Source organism: Aedes albopictus, chromosome 2 (genome assembly GCF_035046485.1).
Source record: "Aedes albopictus strain Foshan chromosome 2, AalbF5, whole genome shotgun sequence".
Taxonomy (NCBI): Eukaryota; Metazoa; Arthropoda; class Insecta; order Diptera; family Culicidae; genus Aedes; species Aedes albopictus.
Genome location: NC_085137.1, coordinates 6117661 through 6137516, shown reverse-complemented (window position 1 = coordinate 6137516; position 19856 = coordinate 6117661). Strand labels below are relative to the sequence as shown.

Genomic DNA, 19856 nt, shown 5'->3' with positions numbered 1-19856 from the left:
ACTTCTTATAACGCGATCACTTTGAATCTGCTTCTAATAAGCGTGGTCATGTCGATCCGCTTGCAATCTCTTATAGCGCCGTCACCCCGATCCACTTCAAATCTCTTACAGTGCGGTCATCCCGATCCGCTTTCAATTTCTTATAGCGCGATCATCCTTCAACTTCTCATAACGCGATCACTTCAATCCGCTTTTAATAATTAATATCGTAGTCATTCCGATCCGCTTCCAATTTCTTAAAGCGCGGTCATCCCCACCCGCCTTCAACTTCTTATAACGCGATCACTTTGATCCGCTTCTAATAATTAATAGCGTGGTCATACCGATCCACTTCAAATCTCTTACAGTGCGGTCATCCCGGTACGCTTTCAATCTCTTATAGCGTGGTCATCCCGATCCGCCTCCAATTTCTTACAGCGCGGTTATCTCCATCCGCCTTCAACTTCTCATAACGCGATCACTTCAATCCGCTTTTAATAATTAATAGCGTGGTCATCACGATCCGCTTCCCATCTCTTATAGTGCGACCATCCCGGTCCACTTCCTCCTCTTATAGCGTGGTCATCCCGATCCGCTTCCAATTTCTTATAGCGCGGTCAATCTGATCCACTTCAAATCTCTTACAGTGCGGTCATTTCGATTTGCTTCCAATCTCTTATAGCGTGGTCATCCCGATCCGCCTTCAACTTCTCATAACGCGATCACTTCGATAAACATCTAATATTTAATAGCACGGTCATCCCGATCCGCTTCCAATTTCTTATAGCGCGGTCAATCTGATCCACTTCAAATCTCTTACAGTGCGGTCAGTTCGATTTGCTTCCAATCTCTTATAGCGTGGTCATCCCGATCCGCCTTCAACTTCTCATAACGCGATCACTTCGATAAACATCTAATATTTAATAGCACGGTCATCCCGATCCGCTTCCAATCTCTTACAGCGTGGTCTTCCCGATCCACCTCCAACATCTCATTACGCATCCGTTTCCAATTTCTTACAGCGATTTGCCTTCAACTTCTCATAACGTGATCACTTCGATCCGCTTCTAATAAATAACAGCGTGGTCATCCCGATCCGTTTCCAATCTGTTATAGCGCAGTCATCCTTATGCCCTTCCCATCTCTTATAGCGCAGTCATCCCGATCCGCTTCCCCAGTTCAAATCACTCCAAATTCCGAATAAAAAGAAATCGACAAAAGTAAAAGAAACATCTCATGACTTGATTCATAAGAACTATAAATAACTATCTACTAGCAAGATGTTTTTGATATGATATACTGTGGTTCTAATCGAAAAGACTCCAGCTACATATGAAATGAAAATTTTCCTCTAAAACTGTATATATTTAACCGGACCTGGACAATATTCTTCTTCTTCTTCTTGGCGTAACGTCCTCACTGGGACAAAGCCTGCTTCTCAGCTTAGTGTTCAATGAGCACTTCCACAGTTTTTAACTGAGAGCTTCCTCTGCCAATGCCCATTTTGCATGTGTATATCGTGTGGCAGGCACGAAGATACTCTATGCCCAAGGAAGTCAAGGAAATTTCCTTTACGAAAAGTTCCTGGACCGACCGGGAATCGAACCCGTCACCCTCAGCATGGTCATGCTGAATACCCGTGCGTTTACCGCATCGGCTATATGGGCCCTACCTGGACAATATCTTAAGCCTTGAATCTGGGGAAAACTCTGTTGTTCTCTGTGTTTATTTATGTCTGAAATTTTTGAAGACTTCTCCACGATGCACTGCCGGTATTTTTTTATGTTTTGCATACATTCCACAGAAATATCAAAAGAATATAAGAACTTCTATCTGATTTGAAAAGAAAGGAAAACTAGGATTCGATTTCGCTAACCAAACATACTGCATATTCAAATCAAATACCAGAACTGTTGAAACGTTTTAAATGAACCTTAGCCAAGAACCTGAGGCCGAATATTTGAAACGTTTTGGTTCAATTTATTTTCTAAAACTTTGGTTGAGTTCTTAAGATTTTCTACGTGTTGTGGTGAATATAACGAACTCCTGATGAAATCCATAAATTCCTTGAGTAAATTGCAGAAACAAATTTGTGGAAAAATCCTAACAGTAGATCTTGAGAGAATGTAAAAATGTTTGCGAACGTTTTCTGTAACAATCGTTCAAAAATTCATCCGGAATTTCCGAAATCCATGCATACGGACACAGAAAGAAATTCTTAAAATTACGCTTGCCGTAAATGTTAGAACGTTATTATTTCCATTTCATTTCATTCGATTTTACATAAAAGAATTTTTTGCACGCTAAATTGTAGGCGCGCTCCATACTGCAAACAACCTGTGATTATACAAATCCGATGGAAAATTGTGTTAAAAGCGATGGAGGTAATTTTGTTACAACAGTTGATGTAACAGTTCCTGACTAGAGATTTGTAACAAAAATATAACATTATCCTAACAAACCATGATACTTATAACTCATTGTGATATAATCATGTTCAACATCCTTGATGTTTTCAACATAATGTAACTCAATTATATCACATTATGTTATAAATGTTGTTTGATAACTCATTGTACTATAATATAGTTTTGAGTCTTAAACATTTGGAAATAGCAATATCGAGGCTGAAATTCATATCACATTTTGTTATAATTTTGATCTGATTATAAAAAATAGGTTATTATCTTGATTAGACCAGTGTACTTTTTGTAACAATTTTAGATATTTTAACATCATCCTGCATCTAGTTAATAACATAATAAGTTATAGAAAAATATTATAACATCGTAACACAATATGATATAAACTTGATATAATTTTCTAGTCAGGTTTTTACTGTGCAGTGCATCTGTTATGGCAGATCACGATCACCAATTCAGAAACCTTCCACCACTTGTATACACCTAGAGGACGCCACTTCTCTTATGGCTGGACGTTAACGTCGAAAAAAGGCACATACCTATTCCACCCTTACTAGTTTTATTCTTTGCTAGAATAAACAGACTCTTGCTATCAGAAAGAAATACTTCAGAGGAAAAGTCAGCAGTTCGGCGACCTAACAACTCAGTCACAGGTAACTCGAAATAAAAACCTCTGATGAAAAAAAAAAAACAGATTGATTTCTGATGGAACATCAAAAGTTCTCTCAAGTATATTCAATTCCTTCCTAAAAATTAACAAGTTATTTTTAATACTGTACTACTCTTAAAATTCCACTGGGATTTTCACCTGAAATTTCCAAAAAGAATGAATACCCATTAGGAGTTTTTTGAGGATTTTTCCAAAAAATACGAGATTTATACAAGAATACTTCCAGAAAAAAGTCAATATTTTAGCATTTTTCCAGAGATTCAACAAAAATGTATGGTGTTTTGCGTGACTTTTGCTCGATATGTGATTAACATACAAATTCCATTAGCGGGTTCTACAGGAAATCCCTACAAAAATTCATCTAAAATTAAAAAAAAAAATGACACTACACCGTCTTTAAGCAGAGGTTGCACAGAATGAACGATCACTAACATGAGAACGGACAACACACGAAACATCCAGTGGTCCAGTGAAGAATTTTCCATTTGACGAAAAGTTTTCACCGACTAGAGCGGGAATCGAACCCACACACCGAGGCTTACGAAACGACCAGACGACTGACGCCCTTAACCGCACGGCCACGAAGCCCAATTTTGTTGGGTTTAGTTCGCATAGTAAAATACCTTCCGAAAATTAAACAATAGGAGGTTTGGCGGATTATGCTAGTATGTATCCTCTTTATAAATTTCTGAAAGAATAGTTTTTTTTTCGACTGTTTGTGATTCTGCCCAAATATTTTCCATGATTTCATTCAGAAGCAACCAAGCGAACTGTTCCGCATCATCTTCACAGTTATCTTTACACAGTCATCAATTCACGCCTGGCATTCACGTACTAATGTACGAACTCTCTGACCAAAAACAACCATTTCCCAACAACACTCCGACATTCACAAGGTCACGCAGACGCAGAGGATTCAACGGCCTGCAATTGTTACGATTGCAATCATCATTTCCTACCCACATTGACCAGCAAACTGACGTAGCAGGCGTCATTCTTGCCTAAAAATAAAAGATCACCAACATTCATACACTAACGATGCATGTTAATAGCAAGCAGCAACACAGATCGAAAAAAGAATATGAAATTCTGTGACATTTGATGCACATAATTGGAGCGTGGGATATCACGGAAGTTTACATGATATATCTTGTAAAAGTCATAAAATATCATGTAAACTTCCATTATATGTCATGTAATTCAGCATGACTCTGAGTGTTTACATGACATATAATACAAATTTACATGATATATCATGTAAACCATAAATAAAGTTTACATTACGTGTAAATCTCATTATTTTTATCTGTGTATCTCATTGGTTTATTATGTAAGTGTAGCTTGTCTGGCCATACTGGAGTACCATCTACGGGCGGTCAATCAGGCTCAAGCTCAAGTAGACAAAGATCACGTGAAGTTGTAGCTATTGTTTCTTACCAGTTTATGAGAAGTCCATTTGGTATTACTAAAGGGTGGTACGGTCAAAATTTGGTCACAGACTGCGTACACCAAAACAGCTGATATTTGGACCAGTAATGGTTCATTATATGTGACTTACACTATAAAATTTTCATCAAAATCAATTAAATATTGGTTGATATATAGGGTAACGAAAAGTATTATCTGTGGGCCGAATTGCCTGAAATTTGGGCATATAACTCAGCATGGTTGGGAAGGATGTGAGGCCAAATTTGAGTTCAACAGGTTTCAATAAACCCCTCATGACGAAGAGAACAAAACTGCCGAAAATACGTAAGTTCCCCTAGATAAAACCAACGACCTGTCTTTTTGAAATTTTGTACAAAGGCGCTCCATAGTAAATTTTCGACATTTTAAGGTCAGTAAAGCACACTTTTGGTTATAAAACTACCAAAACTGCTCAAATTCTTATGAACATTTTACAGTATAATACAATTATAAAAATATGTTCTTAGTAAACTTTTGAGCCATTTTGTACGAAAAATTCTAAAGTTGTAGCAGTTTGAATATGAAAAGAATTGACCGGGTGCCACTTAAACAAATATAACTTTGTAACGGCGAAATCAAATTGAATGAAATTATATTACACAACATGTTGACATGCATTTATATACAAAAAAAATAATTGAAATCGCTTAAGTATTTCTGGTTCCATTAATAAGAGAGTAAAGGGTGAACACGGTTCTTATTTTTGAATCCTCTTTGTACAAAATTTTAAAATTGCAGATCTCAGGATTCATCAATATCCCCGCAAATACTGAACCGATTCTGATAAAAAAAATTATGGTATTAGCTACATATAATAAACCATTACAGGTCCAGCAGTTCTAGCGTACGCAGTCTAAAGTTATGAAGAAAATTGTATGACCAAATTTTGATCGTACCACCCTTTAGGTATAGCCGTGCGTTGTTATCTTCCTTCCTTGCGGCTCTACGTCCCCACTGGGACTCGGCCTGCCTCGATTCAACTTGATCTTTGAGCATTTCCACAGTTATTAATTGAAGGGCTTTCTTTGCCTGCCATGAATTTGTATATTGTGAGGCAAGTCCAATTTTTCCAACCGGAACGGGAGTCGAACCCGTAGTCTCCGGCTAGGCTAACTGGAGACCCCCGCGAGGTTATCCAATAATTCTTTTTATAATAACATTTGCTAAAAGAAAGAGTAGTTCCAATCAACAGTTCGTGTCAGATTCACAAAAAAATGTTTCCGGCGAGGTGTAACAAAAACTTCTACAAGGAATCTATTTCAAGAATTCGCAAAATCGTTTCAAGTGAAGCGGAACTGGTGTGCTGGTTGAAACCCGTGACCGAGGACCTGGGATCGAATCCTATTCCCGAAAATACTCACAAAATGTGAGTTCTCCTTTCGGAAGGGAAGTAAGCCAGTGACTCAAGAGATAACTTAGCCCTGAAATAAAAATCTCAGCAATAAAAAAAATAAATGAAAATTCAAGAATTTAACCAAAAATACTAGCAAACACCTAAAAACTGTAAAAAAGGTATATGTGGAAAACAGAATCGAGTATCGAACTTGCCAACGAATTGACGATCAAAACTTTTACCCTCTGGCACTAGGTTAGTTGGAGACACCCTTCTTTATCTGCATTTTTTTTTTTCGAATAGCAATCTGATGATCTTGGCCAGCCAGCCACATATCCTCTGCCATTTGAGATGCTTTTCCGTAATCCTCTCACTTGGCAACAAAAACCGACTAGGTACTTGCTCCGCACACCCTACCCGAGCAAAGTTGCATAACAACCAGATAACATACTGTGTTATCTGATATCAAAAATAATTAACTAAATTTGTTCTCATTGTGGCTGAATAAGCAGGCAACATAACAAACATGATAACAACCATGTATACCCGTGATACCAATAAAATATCTCATTATGTTATCATAAAAGGCACCCTGATAACAACTTCTGTAAATCTCTCAATTTTATCCAATTGAAAACTTATTTTGTTATCAGAAAGATATTTGCAACGGCCATTGATAACTAACTTTCGTTGTTGTTGTCGACGATGATACCCCCAGATTGACAGGTAATGGTAACATGAACTACCAAGTTGATAACACAAAATCGTAAAATGAGTTTTGGAGCGAACACTAGTTATCAGTTTGTTACTGCTCAGTTATTGTACTTTGCTCGGGTAATCTGCTGAATCTATTTCGTAATTTATGAGTGCCGCGCCCGCTAGTTAATAGCTCTATGACAGCACCGTCGCGTCGCCGTGGTCCATCCAGTCAAACTGGCTGTTGATGATACCTAGGCAGGCACACAGCCACTTCTCTTCTACTCCGGGCTGCCTGGTTAACGATAATAATAAGCGCTTTTGCCGTGCACGCCATCGCCATCATTGCGCGCGCCTCTTTAAAACCTTGCGCGCGCGCTCAGATAAAGAAGCGCTCAAAGTTTTCTGACCACAGCAGCAGCCAGCGAGCGGTGCGGCGGCGTGGCGTTCGTCGCCTGTTGCCATCATCAGCCCAAGTCAGTGTCAAACCGCGTCACGCGGGGGTGTTAAAAGCGTTTCTCAGACTCGATCGCCTTCCCCCCGCACTTCCCCATCATCGCCAGCGGCTGCGGCTGTGGCCATTTCTTTGTATATTTTTGCGTGGGACGCACGTTCCGCGGTTATTGTGCCCAAGAAGTGGATCAGCAACAGCAGCAGTAAGAAGTGAAAGAGTCGAGTGTTGGTTGGGGTGTTTCCAAAGATCGTTCTCCGTAATGGTGTTGTTTTCTGATGTAGAATTCCGCCGCCGCCGCCAACAGGCCCAAGAGGCGAGAAACATATGTGCCTTTCTGGATTGGACACACCGGTGAACATCCATTCGGGTGACAGACGGACAAGCAACGTTTGTCAAGAGGTTGACTTTGTGTCTAACACTGATTGAAACAATCGTTTCTCGTCACCTTTGGGAATACGCGCGGTGCGGCCGAGTTCAGCAACTCGTTCGGATATTGATGGTCATCTTTCCGGTTTACGCAGCGCAGTGGGTGCTGATTCGACACATTCCAGTATCGGCAGCAGCAGCAGCAGAGGAGGGCATAAAAGTGGTTATGTTTTGGTATTGGTGTAGAAAGGTGACTCGTTTGATGGTGATAATCCTGTTTTATAGGTTTTGAATTTTAATATGCTCGGGCTGGGAATGGCTGCAGCATGGGATTTTGTTCGATGCGTCGCCAGAAGATTACGATCGGTAATGATTTTTGGTGAGAAGCTTTTGCCACGATTATTCTGTCCAATACAAGTGCAGAATTCGTACCTTTTGGAGACGTTTGCACGCAACAGAAGAAAACTTTTATGAAAAGTAATGTATCAGTTTTAAGCTTGAGTTTAAACTTCTTTGGTATTGCTTGAGACTAACAGACATCTTCAGTGAGTAAGTATTGGTGATGTCCTTTATTAGGCGAGAATGGCGACTGCCAAGTCAGATTGAAGGTCAATTTGGAAAAAGGAGATGAAGTGATGATGCAATCGTTTTATTTTTCTCTTCTTCTTGACGCAAAGGGCATAAAATCGGCTCAATAGACATCCCAAGAAACAGAACTAGCTGAACAGCAGATTCTTAAGCTAAAGTTTACTAAGGAGTCGTTTGTTCAACTATTGTACAGCGAAAATGTTTGTTGGGATGTTACATCCCGACCCACTAAACCGTTCCCATTGCTGCCAAACCCTCCCAAGTAACAGAACTAGCTGAATAACAGTTTCTTAAGCTAAAGTTTGCTTTAGAATGGTTTGTTCCACTCTTATACAGCAAAATTGTTTGTTGGGCTATGTCTGTCCAGAACCATCAAGAAGGCATTGCTTCGGAGAGAGGCTAGGACACAGCGAAGCCTCGAGATTAGCTGCTTAGCCTTGCAGCAACGATCAGCATGACACGCTCTTTTAAAAGAACACCTAGGTAAGGTACTGGCGTATTTTCGGCATCTCGGGTGGCCTTACTACTCCCCTTCTCCTCGGAAGAAGCTGCAAGTTCGGCACCAAACCTGCTTCCTACTGCCCAGCAAGTATCAATAACTGAGTGACTTGCACCACGATCTGACCTCTCCTAGCTCTAAAATATCACAAATATTGTTTAACCGTAGACCTCCAACGGTATATCGTCAGCGAAACTACCCAGGCCACGTCCACCGGAAACTTCAACCTTAACACATCGTCGTATATGACACCGGATCAAGTATGGAACTTTGCGGAACTCCAGTGGTAATGTGAAAACACTTCCAACCCACCTCTTTGTTCTATATTAGTGTTCAAATCTGAAAATGAGCTTATAGTTTATGCACGTATGTAGAATCGTATAACAATAGCCATGTGTCTCAAGGATCGCATCGGCAATAGTCGCCCAACTGTGGGCTTCGTGGCCGAGCGGTTAGCGGCGTCAGTCGTGTAGGTGTCTCGTAAGCCTCGGAGTGTGGGTTCGATTCCCGCTTCAGTCGGGGAAAACTTTTCGTCAAACGGAAAATTCTCCACTGGGCCGCTGGGGTGCTGTCCGTTGTCTAATGTTAGTGAATGTTCAGTCTGTGCGGTCTCTTGCCGAAGACGGTGTAATGTCTATATTTCTCTTTAACTATTAAATGCGATCCTTATATCTAAGGCCACAAGGTAGCGAATTATCAACCTATAACTGACAACAAGACTGACAAGACAAGAGTCTACGGTCGATCTCTCATTCCGGAAGCCAAATTGATTATTTGAGACAGCATATACCCTCGGTGTGCCTCAACAGCCTGATGAAGATCACCCTCTCGAGCACCTTCCCCGCCGTGTCGAGCAAGCATGTTGGTCTACCAGAGACCCGGGTAGTTTCCTCGCCTTTGGCAATTGAACCAGGCTCCGCCACTTCCAAATTTCTAGGAAGACTCCCTCGTCTAGAAAGTTCTGCATAACAGACCTCAGAGACTCTACAATAGACTAGATTTGGAACTTCGTCTAGACCTGGGGCCTGGCATACGCTAAAGGGTGTTGCACCCCCCCCCCCCTTTCCAGATTATCGTCGGTGCCCCTCCCCTCATCACCAGCCCTAGGTCCTATAGGTTCTACGAAAGGAGGCCTAGGAGGCCTGACATGGGAAAAGCTCCGGGACAACCCTCTACAGCATCTCAGGACCCATTTAGTAGGACCCATCACACATCGTGTCTTGGCCGTCACGACTCTGTAGTCAGCACAGCCTTATCTCGGTCTTCATCGTGACTTGGCAGCCGCGAATGCCGCAGTGTTCACCAGAGATGGAAACACTCTCATCGTGAATCAACTCGCGAGTGTAAAAGCAACAAACGGTTTACTCACGGTGCCGAGAGTAAGCCGTGTGTGAGTTTATTCGCACCCGCTTGCTTCACGAGTATGAAGCAAAACAAAAACAAAAACACTCATGAATTTTTATTCGCGAAGAACAAGTGGAGATGCGGGAATTGCATTTTAGTGCGATTTTAATAGCAAAACAACTAATTATCCATCAGATAGTAGTGTTTTGTGCTTTATTGTTCCTGAAAAGTTAATCTGTCGGCCGTGTAAATTCGTTTTTTCACAAAATTGAAAAATGTTCAGAGCTGCTTCGCGAATCAATCACGAGTGCGACCAGCTTCGTTAGATCGCGAGTGAAGGAAGTGCGAATATATTCTGGCTTCTGTTGTTCACGAGTAGGATAGCTTTGCGTTTGTGTCTACTCAGCTGCATTCTTCGCTGTTTTCCATCACTGGTGTTCACTGCGCTGCGTTTGTCTGGCCCGTAGACAGGTTCGCAATCGCTTGAGTCCACCAGTACCGTGCCATGTTCCTCTTGGGGTAGAACATGAGATGGCGTTATCGCATACACGCCTTAGGTTTCGCTCACGCATACACACGAGGTAGTAGGTTTCACTCACGGCAAAGCGCCGTTGTAAATACCTTGTCGTTGAAGTAAGATGTCTTCCATCTACTAGAGCTTGGCCTTGACCTGGTCGCTCCTTCCTTTGCCGGCTGCCTGGTGTTATTGTATTCGATACTGTAGCGAATCGCCAGGTGATCGCTGTAAGTTAACATCATCTACCCTGAAATTCAAACTACTTGTTAGGTGAGCGCGAAAAGCAACGTCGAGGATCGATTCCTTCTGTTCCAGTTAAAGGTAATTTCAGTACCAAGGCGTTGATGAACCAAGGCCACATATGTACCTGCCGGGCCTCTCTGTTACCGAACGGCTGCGGTGCCCACCTGCTCCTCGTAAGTTTGCCGTAGTGCTGTGATCAGCTCTTCCACGTCCGTGATCTCGACCAGGTTCTTGACCTTCAGAGTCACTTCAGCGTTGAGAGACCTCACCTGGACACCCGAAGACCTCTTTCGTAGACCTTTGACCCTTTTGTAGGCAGCGTCCTTACGGGTTTTCTCTTGCTTACGCTCGGTGGTCATTCCGCCGGCACAAGTACGTCAAATACTACACACGTTGGTTCCAAGATTCGTGAGCTTGGCTTTGGTCCTCATCGCTTCCGAGCCCCCTGAGTACTTAGACTCGCCCGTTTTGATGACCCATGTCAGGCCCATGTCTCCCTTGGCACGTATATCACATCGTACACGATTCTAGCTTATACGATTTCATTTGGACGGTCCGTAGAACCCCGTAAGCAGGTTATTGAGATCTGGCCGTGGTTAAGTGTAGCTTTCGTCTGTTTGTATTATATCCAGGAAAGTGTTTGAGTTGATTGTTGACACTCTGTGCGTTTGCTGGTCACCCGGCAAGGACGCAACCAACACCCTGCTGAATTCCTCACTAGATGGCTCTGTCATCAATGGTAAGAAAACCATTAGGATCTTGTAGATCCTCAATTGATGAAAGTGCTAGAAACGGCCATTTGCCCAAGTAATCGACACGAGTGAAGACAATTGTAAAGTGTTTAATGTGTGTTTATTGTGTGTAAATATGGTGCATTCCAAGGACACAGGACACCCTGGCTTCTTCCTTAACCACGAGCACGAGTTTTAACCGTTAAAACCTGGTTGCCTCAAATTCAACCAGAGGTCCGTTCTCCAGCGGTCACAGACATCCAGGTTCGATTGGGCGACAAATGCCGTAAAGTACATAGAAAAATAAGCATAAGAAGGAGAGGAAGGAGAGGATCTACGGAGAAAAGGCGGGAGGAAGGGGATCCATAGAATCAAGCTCAGATAAATAAGAAAGTGGGTAAAAAGTAGAAGAATTAAAAAGGTAGATAACTAGGAAAGATAGACAGAAAGTGCACAAATACCAAATATACAGGAGTGGGAAAAGGCAGTGTTTTCCTGAATCCGTGGATAGCATGGTTAAGCGTGCCGACCCTAAAGATTGAGGTCTAATAAAGAGTCTCACCTAACTCTTTCGTTTCCTCGGTCAACATCATTTGGCAAGATTTTTCTCCGCACAAATAAGTCAATTTAAGTAGAGTCACACTGTGTGACTCACCTTATGTTGTTCACAATGCGTGTGGTTGAGATAGCTTTGAATGACTAAAAACTGCTGCCAGGCGTCACATTATTTGATTTGAAAGAATTCCAGAAAGCCACAGTTTTTTTTTTCATTCGTTTGCGCCCTTTGTAAAACGACGGAACTGAACGCGCGCGTAATGAGCAATGCGTGAATGCAGGTTTCGAATTGTAATGAAATGGATTGCGTTTGCGCGCCGTCATCATCATCATCATCAGCCCGTTTCTCCGCAGTTGCCATTCGTCGTCGTCGTCGTCTGTCCGGGTCGTCGGATAATGGTTTTCTGAGCCCCAATGTTATTATTATTATTTATCTCTTAACAATTGTTCGTAAATATTGAAGCGACTTTTATTTTCCGATTGCAGGCCCGGCTTTAGTTTGGCCCGGGGTTTCCAGAAGGAGGTCTGCTTCTTCTTTGTCTGTTTCATTTGCGGAATTCGTGAATTTTTGAGGCCATTCTTGCTATACACTCAATTGTGTGTTTCCTCCGATGGTGATATTCTTGAGGGGCATGATTACGTCATTAAGTTGATGATGTGTTTAGGATGACTGGGGAATTATTGATGCAAACGCGCCAAATTCGATTCAAAAGTCGATCGTACCGCGGCTTCAATTGCAAAGTTTTTGGAACTATTGCAAATAAAGAATTTGTTTTACAAAAAATCCGGAAGAAATACAAAATAAAATCCTTGAAGGACTCCAGGGGGAATTCCTAGAGGAACCCAAAGAATTTGGATTCCTTCAGAAATTTTTGGAGATTCCTTTATTGATCGATTCATTAAAGATACCTCCAGAAATTCCTCTATGGATTTTTGTAACTTCTTTATACCTTCCATGGATTCTTTCTGAAATTGCTCCATGGATGCCTTTAGAAAATTCACAAGAAAATCCTTTCAAAAAATCATCTACGGATTCTTTTTGAAAGTTCTTTTAGAACATCTTCTATGGCTTGCTTCAGAAATTCTTCTTTCTGAATTTCCTCTCGAAGATCCTCCAGAAGTTTCTCTAAGAATTCCTCTACGAAAGCTTCAATAGTTTTTTTTTAAGAATTTCCATCATAGATCCTTTCAGAGATCCTCACGAGAATACTTTCAGGAAATCATCTATGAAATCCTTTAGAAATGCTTTCAGCGTTTTCTTCAGAAAATCAAAAGTTCAGAATCCCTTCAGTATTCGGTCCTATTATCTAACAAAGTATCTTTCAGAAACTTTTATGGCTGTCTTCAGAAGTTCATCCAGGGATTCTTTACGGAATTTCTGTAGGGCTTCCTTCAGATATTCCTTGAATTATTTTCCCAAGAAATTCCCCCAACATTTTTTTTTTGTTTTTATTTTTGTGTATTTTAACTAGTTGCGAATTCTACACTCACCTCCAACAATGTTTTTAGAGCAGTTTCCACGGGTTCCTTCTGAAAACTCCACCTTCTAGTGATTCGTTTAGAAAATTCTCTGGAAATTCCTCCAGGGAGAATTTTCTCCAGGGATTTCTTCAGAAATTCTTTCAAAGATATTTTTCATAAATTCTTTCAGTGTTTCAGAAAACTTACAGAGATTCGTTCAGAAATTCGTACAGGTATTTATTCAAAAAGGCCACCAGCAATTTGTTCAGGAATTGCTCTATGGATTCTATTGAACATTGTTGAACTAACGTGTCCCCAGGAATTTCGCCAGGGATTCATCCGGAAAATCCTACAGGAATTCCTCCAGAGGTTTTTGCATTATAACTTTTAGTGATTCAGGTAGGAATTCTTTCAGAGATTACTGCAAGAGTTCAAACAGAGATTACTTGATGATTTTCCACAAATTTCCCCAAAAATTTCTCCGGCATTTTCTCAAAGATTTTCTCCACGGATTTTTTTTTAGAAATTATTCAGAATAATATTCCATGAATTCTTTTCAAGAATTTTTTTTTTCAGAAAACTTAACAGAAGATCCTCAAAAATTCCTGATCGTATTTCTACTGAAATTCCTTCAGGGATTCCTACAAGAATTTCTCCACAGACATTTTCAGAGTTTTAGGGAAATCTTCAGGAATTTAAGCAAGAGTTCTTCCTATAAGGATTTTTTTAGAACTTGCTGAAGGAACCATGGAGACTATGAATTTCTCCATGGATTCTTTACGGAATTTATTCAGAAATATTTCCCAGGAATTTCTCAAAAGTTTATTTAAGCAATCTTTACTGAAGCTTATCTTCAGGTAATCCTACAAGAAGTCGTTCCGAAGTACGTCCACAGGTTGCTCCAGGAACACTTTCAGAAACCGATAATTGTTTTGAAGGATTTCTGCAGGAATTTTTCAAAAAATGCCTCAATATATTTCTCTATGAACTCCACCAAAGGTTACCCGAGGAGTTTGACTGGGAAGTTCATCAGAAATTCCTCCTGGGATTCCTCCAAGAATATTCCTGGGATTTCTTCAGATAGTCTTCTAGAGATTCATTCTAAAATACTTCCTGAGATTTCTACAGGGATTCTACTGAACCTTTCTTCAAAAATTGCTCCAAAGATTCCTTCAAAAGTTGCTCTATTGAGTTTTCCAGAAAATTCTCCGAAAATTTCTTCAAATATCATACAACGATTTCTTCAGATATACTCTCAAGAGTTCCTTCGAAAATTCCTACCATTATTTTTTAAGAACTTGCTGGAAGAATCCTGGAGGCATTTCCTCTAAGCATGAATCTAAGAATTTCTCCACGGATTCTTTATAGAATTTATTCAGAAATAATTTCCCAGGAATTTCTACCGGAATTCCTTTAGTAATGTCTCAAGGACTTCTTTTAGCAGTACGTCCACAGGTTGCCATCAAAAACCCAAAAATTTTATTGAAGAGTTTTTCCATTTATTTTATTTTTATTTTTTTGAAAAATCGATCTATAAACTTTGTTATGAATTCCACCAAGGATTTCCTGAGGAGTTTCATATTATGTTATAAACTTGTCTGTCATAAGCGGCAAAATAACAAATTTCATAACAAAGAAATGTTCCTGGTATACCAATTCAAGAACATGTTTTGTAAGTATCAATAACAATTTAATAACAGTGAATTTCTAGAATATTTCAATAACAAATTTTGATATTCAAAAGTTATTATTAAAAGCAAAAATAGTTATGACATCAAACCGATAACATGATTTACGCAGTATTTCCAATAAAAAATACTAATATTAAGACACAATAATTTTCAATGCTGTTGTGAATGTTGCTTATTACTTTGTTGATACAGTCCTTAGTCTTTATTTTGAAACTTGTTATTGTTTTGCTGTTTATGATAAATTGTATGTACACTCTCAATAGCACAATTATAATCAAACCTGTTCTATAACAAAACATATTATTGAAATGTCATTTAATGCATGTATATCAATAGCTTTATCATAACAAAATAAGATTGCCCAATAAAACATGTTATTGCAAAGTAATACCTTGGTAACTCAATAATAACACAACAAGATATAATAACAGGCTATGTGATTTTGTAGTTATCAATTTGATATTCTCCTCTGCTCGGGGAAAATTTTATTTTCAAATCCTACCGTGATTTGATCGGGGATTTCTCATAGAGTTCCTTCAAGAATTCCTACAAGGATTTTTTTAGAACTTGCTGGAAGAATCTTGAAGGCATTTCCTCTAAGAATAACTCTAAAAATTTTTCCACGGATTCTTTAAGGAATTTATTCGGAATTATTTCCCAGGAATTTCTATCGGAATTTCATAAGCAATGTCCTAAGAGCTTTTCTTTTGTGTGAATCTTTACAGAAGCTTATCTAGGCGTTTTTCCAGGCAGTCTTGAAGAAATTCCTTCAGCAGTACGTCCACAGGTTGCTCCAGGAATACTTTCAAAAACCAAGAACTTAATTGAAGGGTTTCCCCAAGAATTTTTCGGAAAGTTTCTCAATAAACTTTTCAATGACCACTCGAGGAGTTTCCCGAGGAGTTTTTCCAGGAAATTCTCCAGGAAGTTCATCAGAAATTCGTCCTAGGATTCCTCCAAGAATATCCCTGGGGTTTCCCAGGGAATTTCCTTCAGGGGTTCTTTCAGAAATTTCTGCTCGGATTTTTTTTTTGAAATTCCGGCAGAGATTCCTACAAGAAAATATCCAGAGACTATTTCAGCATTTTGGGGATTTCTTCAGGAATTTAAGCAAGAGATTTCTTCAAAAGTTATTCTATGGAGATTTTCAGAAACTTCTGTAAAAAATCATACTAATTCTTCCAAGATTTCTTCAAAGACTTCTTACAAGAACTTTTTAGAACGTGCTTCTGTGGTTGTCCTGGGATACCCTAGAGAAATATATCCAAAGATTCCTTCGGGATTCCTGTAGACTTGTTTCAGATATTCCCCTTTCAGAAATTTCACTAAAAATACGAAATAGAAATAGATTTCCTAAAAGAAAGAAAAGAAAAATCCCTTGAAAAAATCTTTGGAGATTCCTAGCAGAAATTCTAGAAAATTTTCTGAAGGACAAACATTCCTGAAGCAATTTCTGAAGTTAGTTTTGGAGAAATTTCTGGATGAATGCCTGTGAGAATAGCTGAAGGAACTCCTTAAGCTACCTCCTTAGTTTCTATAAAAAATGAGAAACTTCTGAATGAACTCTGGAATAAGTTTGTAAGCAAACATTGCTTGAAACCTGTCTGGAGGGATTCCTAGAGAAATTTCTGAAGGAATCTCATGAAAATGTCTGCAGAGATCATTGCAGAAATTGCAGACATAGGTACTGATGGAATTCTTGAAGCAATCCCTCAATAAGTTTCTGAGAGATTTCTTGAGGATTTTCTGAAGGAACCCTGGGAAAAACCCCTGGAGAAACATATGGATTCTCGAAAGAACTTCTGAAGAAATGTATGAAGAAATGCCTGGAAGATCATCTAAAGCGATCCCTATAAAAACTTCTAGTGATAACTTTGGAGATTCTAAGCAGACATTCTTGAAAATTGTTTGAAGGAATTAAATTCCTAAAGCAATTTCTGAAGTTATTTCTGATGATATTCCTGGATGAACGCCTCGGAGAATACCTGGAGAAACTCCTTGAGATACCTCCTTAGTTTCCAGAAAAAAAAAAATATGGGAAACTGGAGGTGCTCTGAGTTTTAAAAATTCCTGGAGAAATCCATAGAGAAATGTCTGAAGGAATCTCTTGAAAATGTCAGCAAAATTGCAGGTATAGATACTGAAGCAATCTTTAAATAAATTTCTGAGGGATCGCTGGAGGATTTTCTGAAAGAATCCTTGGAAGAATTTCTGGAGACACCTCTGGAGGAATTCTTTGCAGAATTTCTTATTCAATTTCTGAAAGAATTAGTGAACAAAAATCCATGAATAAATTTCAGAGAAAAAATTCTGAAGGAAATCGTACAAAAACAAAAGAGAATCTGGAGGAATTCTTTAGAGAACCACTCAAGAAATTTCGAAATAAAGCATGATTTTTTGGAGTTTTTGAAAAAAACAGTTGGAAGAACTTGAGAATTCTCTGTAGGTATTCATAGAAGAATAACTTGAGCAATTTCTTCAAAAATGTCAAAGAAAGTATTTTTTTCAGGCCGAGAGATTTTTTTTTTAATTCTTAAAGCATCACCGGAAAACTTTTTGAAAGATTTCCTGAAGAAAGGTCTGAATAAATCTTAAGTAATCCCTTTGGGAACATTTAGAGAAACCCATGGAGGAACTTCCAGAAGCATCTCTTGAGAATTTTGAGATGCATGAGAGAATCCCTAAATATATGGAGCAATTACCTGAAGGAACCTCTGTGAAAATTCCAACAATAATTTCCAAAACAGTTCCAGGAAAAATTCTGAATTCCTAAAGAAAATTCTCCTTCCGTGATCATTACAGAATTCCTGAAAAAATAAACCAATAATTAGGTTTTGAGTTAAACACACTAGAGGAGGTTCTTAGAACCATCATAAAGCAAAAATAAAAGGTATTTGGTTTTATGACGGTTCTCAAAACCTCTACAAGACTCATTCGTCAAAATGTTATTTGGGTTGTATATTATGTATGAGATCATTGCAAAGTTCTATCAAAATTCGCAGTCATGTACTACGTAGTACTCAGTAAAGTAGAATCGCATAGAACTCCCCACTGATGCGCAAGTCCGTGAGAACGCACAACTTGCTCCGGCTAAGTTGATAACAAAAGTAAGCCATAAATCAGGATTTGAGCCGCTCGATCACTGACTGCCGCGACTGCTATGCGCCATACCGCTGAACGCTGGACCCAAACTAGGGTTGCGTATATTCTAATTTGAAAGCGTTGGCCAGCTAATGATCTGGAAATTATAATAATAAAAGCGAAACGCGTCTAATCCAAATAAAGATGATGATTCACGGCGGCGGCGCGTTCGGCTCGGCGGCTTCCTCCCGCCGCGACGGGGTGCGGATTATAAGTGCCTCAATTAGTAGGAAAACTTTTGGGACCGCTCTCGATCGACGCGACGCTTGTTTGCTCTCTAAAGCCACTGCCTGTGTCAAATTCTCCGACAACCGCGGGATCAAGCGCACATACAGAATTCCCAAAGCAACCCGCAACAAAGCATGCCATGAAGCAGGTGAATCAAGCAGGCCGTGCCACAACGAGAGATGCGATGCGAAACAAGAACGGACGAACGAGGATTCCTCTGCGCCTACTTCGAGATCGTTACTGTATGTGTGACGTGAGTGACTCTCGCGAGGACTGGTGGTGGACTCTTTTTGAATATTAATTAAGTTGTATTTAGCAGCATCAGGTTTGCTCGGTTAGGTATATTGTGCATGTGGAACGCGAGAACGAACCAAACTCTCCACGCCACGACGGCCGGTTAGCGCATCGATGATCTGATCAGGCGGAGAATGCGGGAAGATAACAAAAACGCTGAACCTGACAATGGTCGCGGAGTTCGATACACCCCGCACAGCCCTGCCTTTTCAGCCAGCAGCAGTAAGGCGGCGAGTTACGGGCAATAAAAAATTGTATTAATTTATTTCCCAATATGATGTCTGTAGAGGTGTAATATTCTGTACGATCGGTTACTCGTTTTATCGCTGGTATACTACGGCCGGCGGTGTAGCAAGTGGACAACACAGATTGACAATACAGTGTATCATAAACGTGATCATAAATGTGTATGTACGTATGTATGTACGTAAGAGATCGGTTATGAATATAAATTTAATTGCACATTACTGTGTTTTAGTAGACAAATTCGATTGACTGATCAATCTCTTTATACATAAACTGCAATTGACGTTCATCAACCCGTTCACATGTACACATTAAATCGTAATATTCTATTAAATATCAGTCAAATGACGAAATAAGTCGTATAAGACAAAATATTAGGCCTGATACGCTCAGGTTCATCATCAACAAATATGTATAGCTTCCTTACTTCTATGTGCAAGATTGTTCTACGACTAATATACGACTAAAACTACATATAAATAGACAAATCGTGTTATAATGAACAAACATCATCTACTCGCTACATCCCTGAATTAGTCAGCATACCAATCCAAACGCGTGGTTGGGCAAGTCTTCGGACTTCTGTCTGGCTGGGGGGAGGACAGGGACAGGCAGTAAAAGACACACATTACCGAGAATCGTTTTGTCGTAGCCAGTTAAGAGACATGTTCATTGACTGTTCCCCATCATGTTTCCACTTCAGATGTTACTTCTGTGCGCGCATTTTTTGCCATTCCTCCTCGGCTCGGCACTGTGTGCAACTTGTTCCACTCTCCTGAAACCTGAAACTACCCACTGAATATGAGCTTCGGCTGACATTTCCCGCTCCATAAAACTTCTGCTGCTGACTCTCCGGAGCCGGATTTGAATACAATGAGTGACGAATGCTGTATTTATCACTTCGATAAAATCAGTGTTCTTACCGCGGCC

The 19856-nt window shown here is 39.9% G+C and overlaps 1 protein-coding gene across 4 annotated transcripts in view; it reads left to right on the top strand.

Moving 5' to 3' along the window:
• The window catches only part of LOC109411674 (cadherin-related tumor suppressor), a 360443-nt gene that overhangs the window by 259324 nt on the left and 81263 nt on the right, over positions 1 to 19856 (top strand). The window lies entirely within an intron of this gene.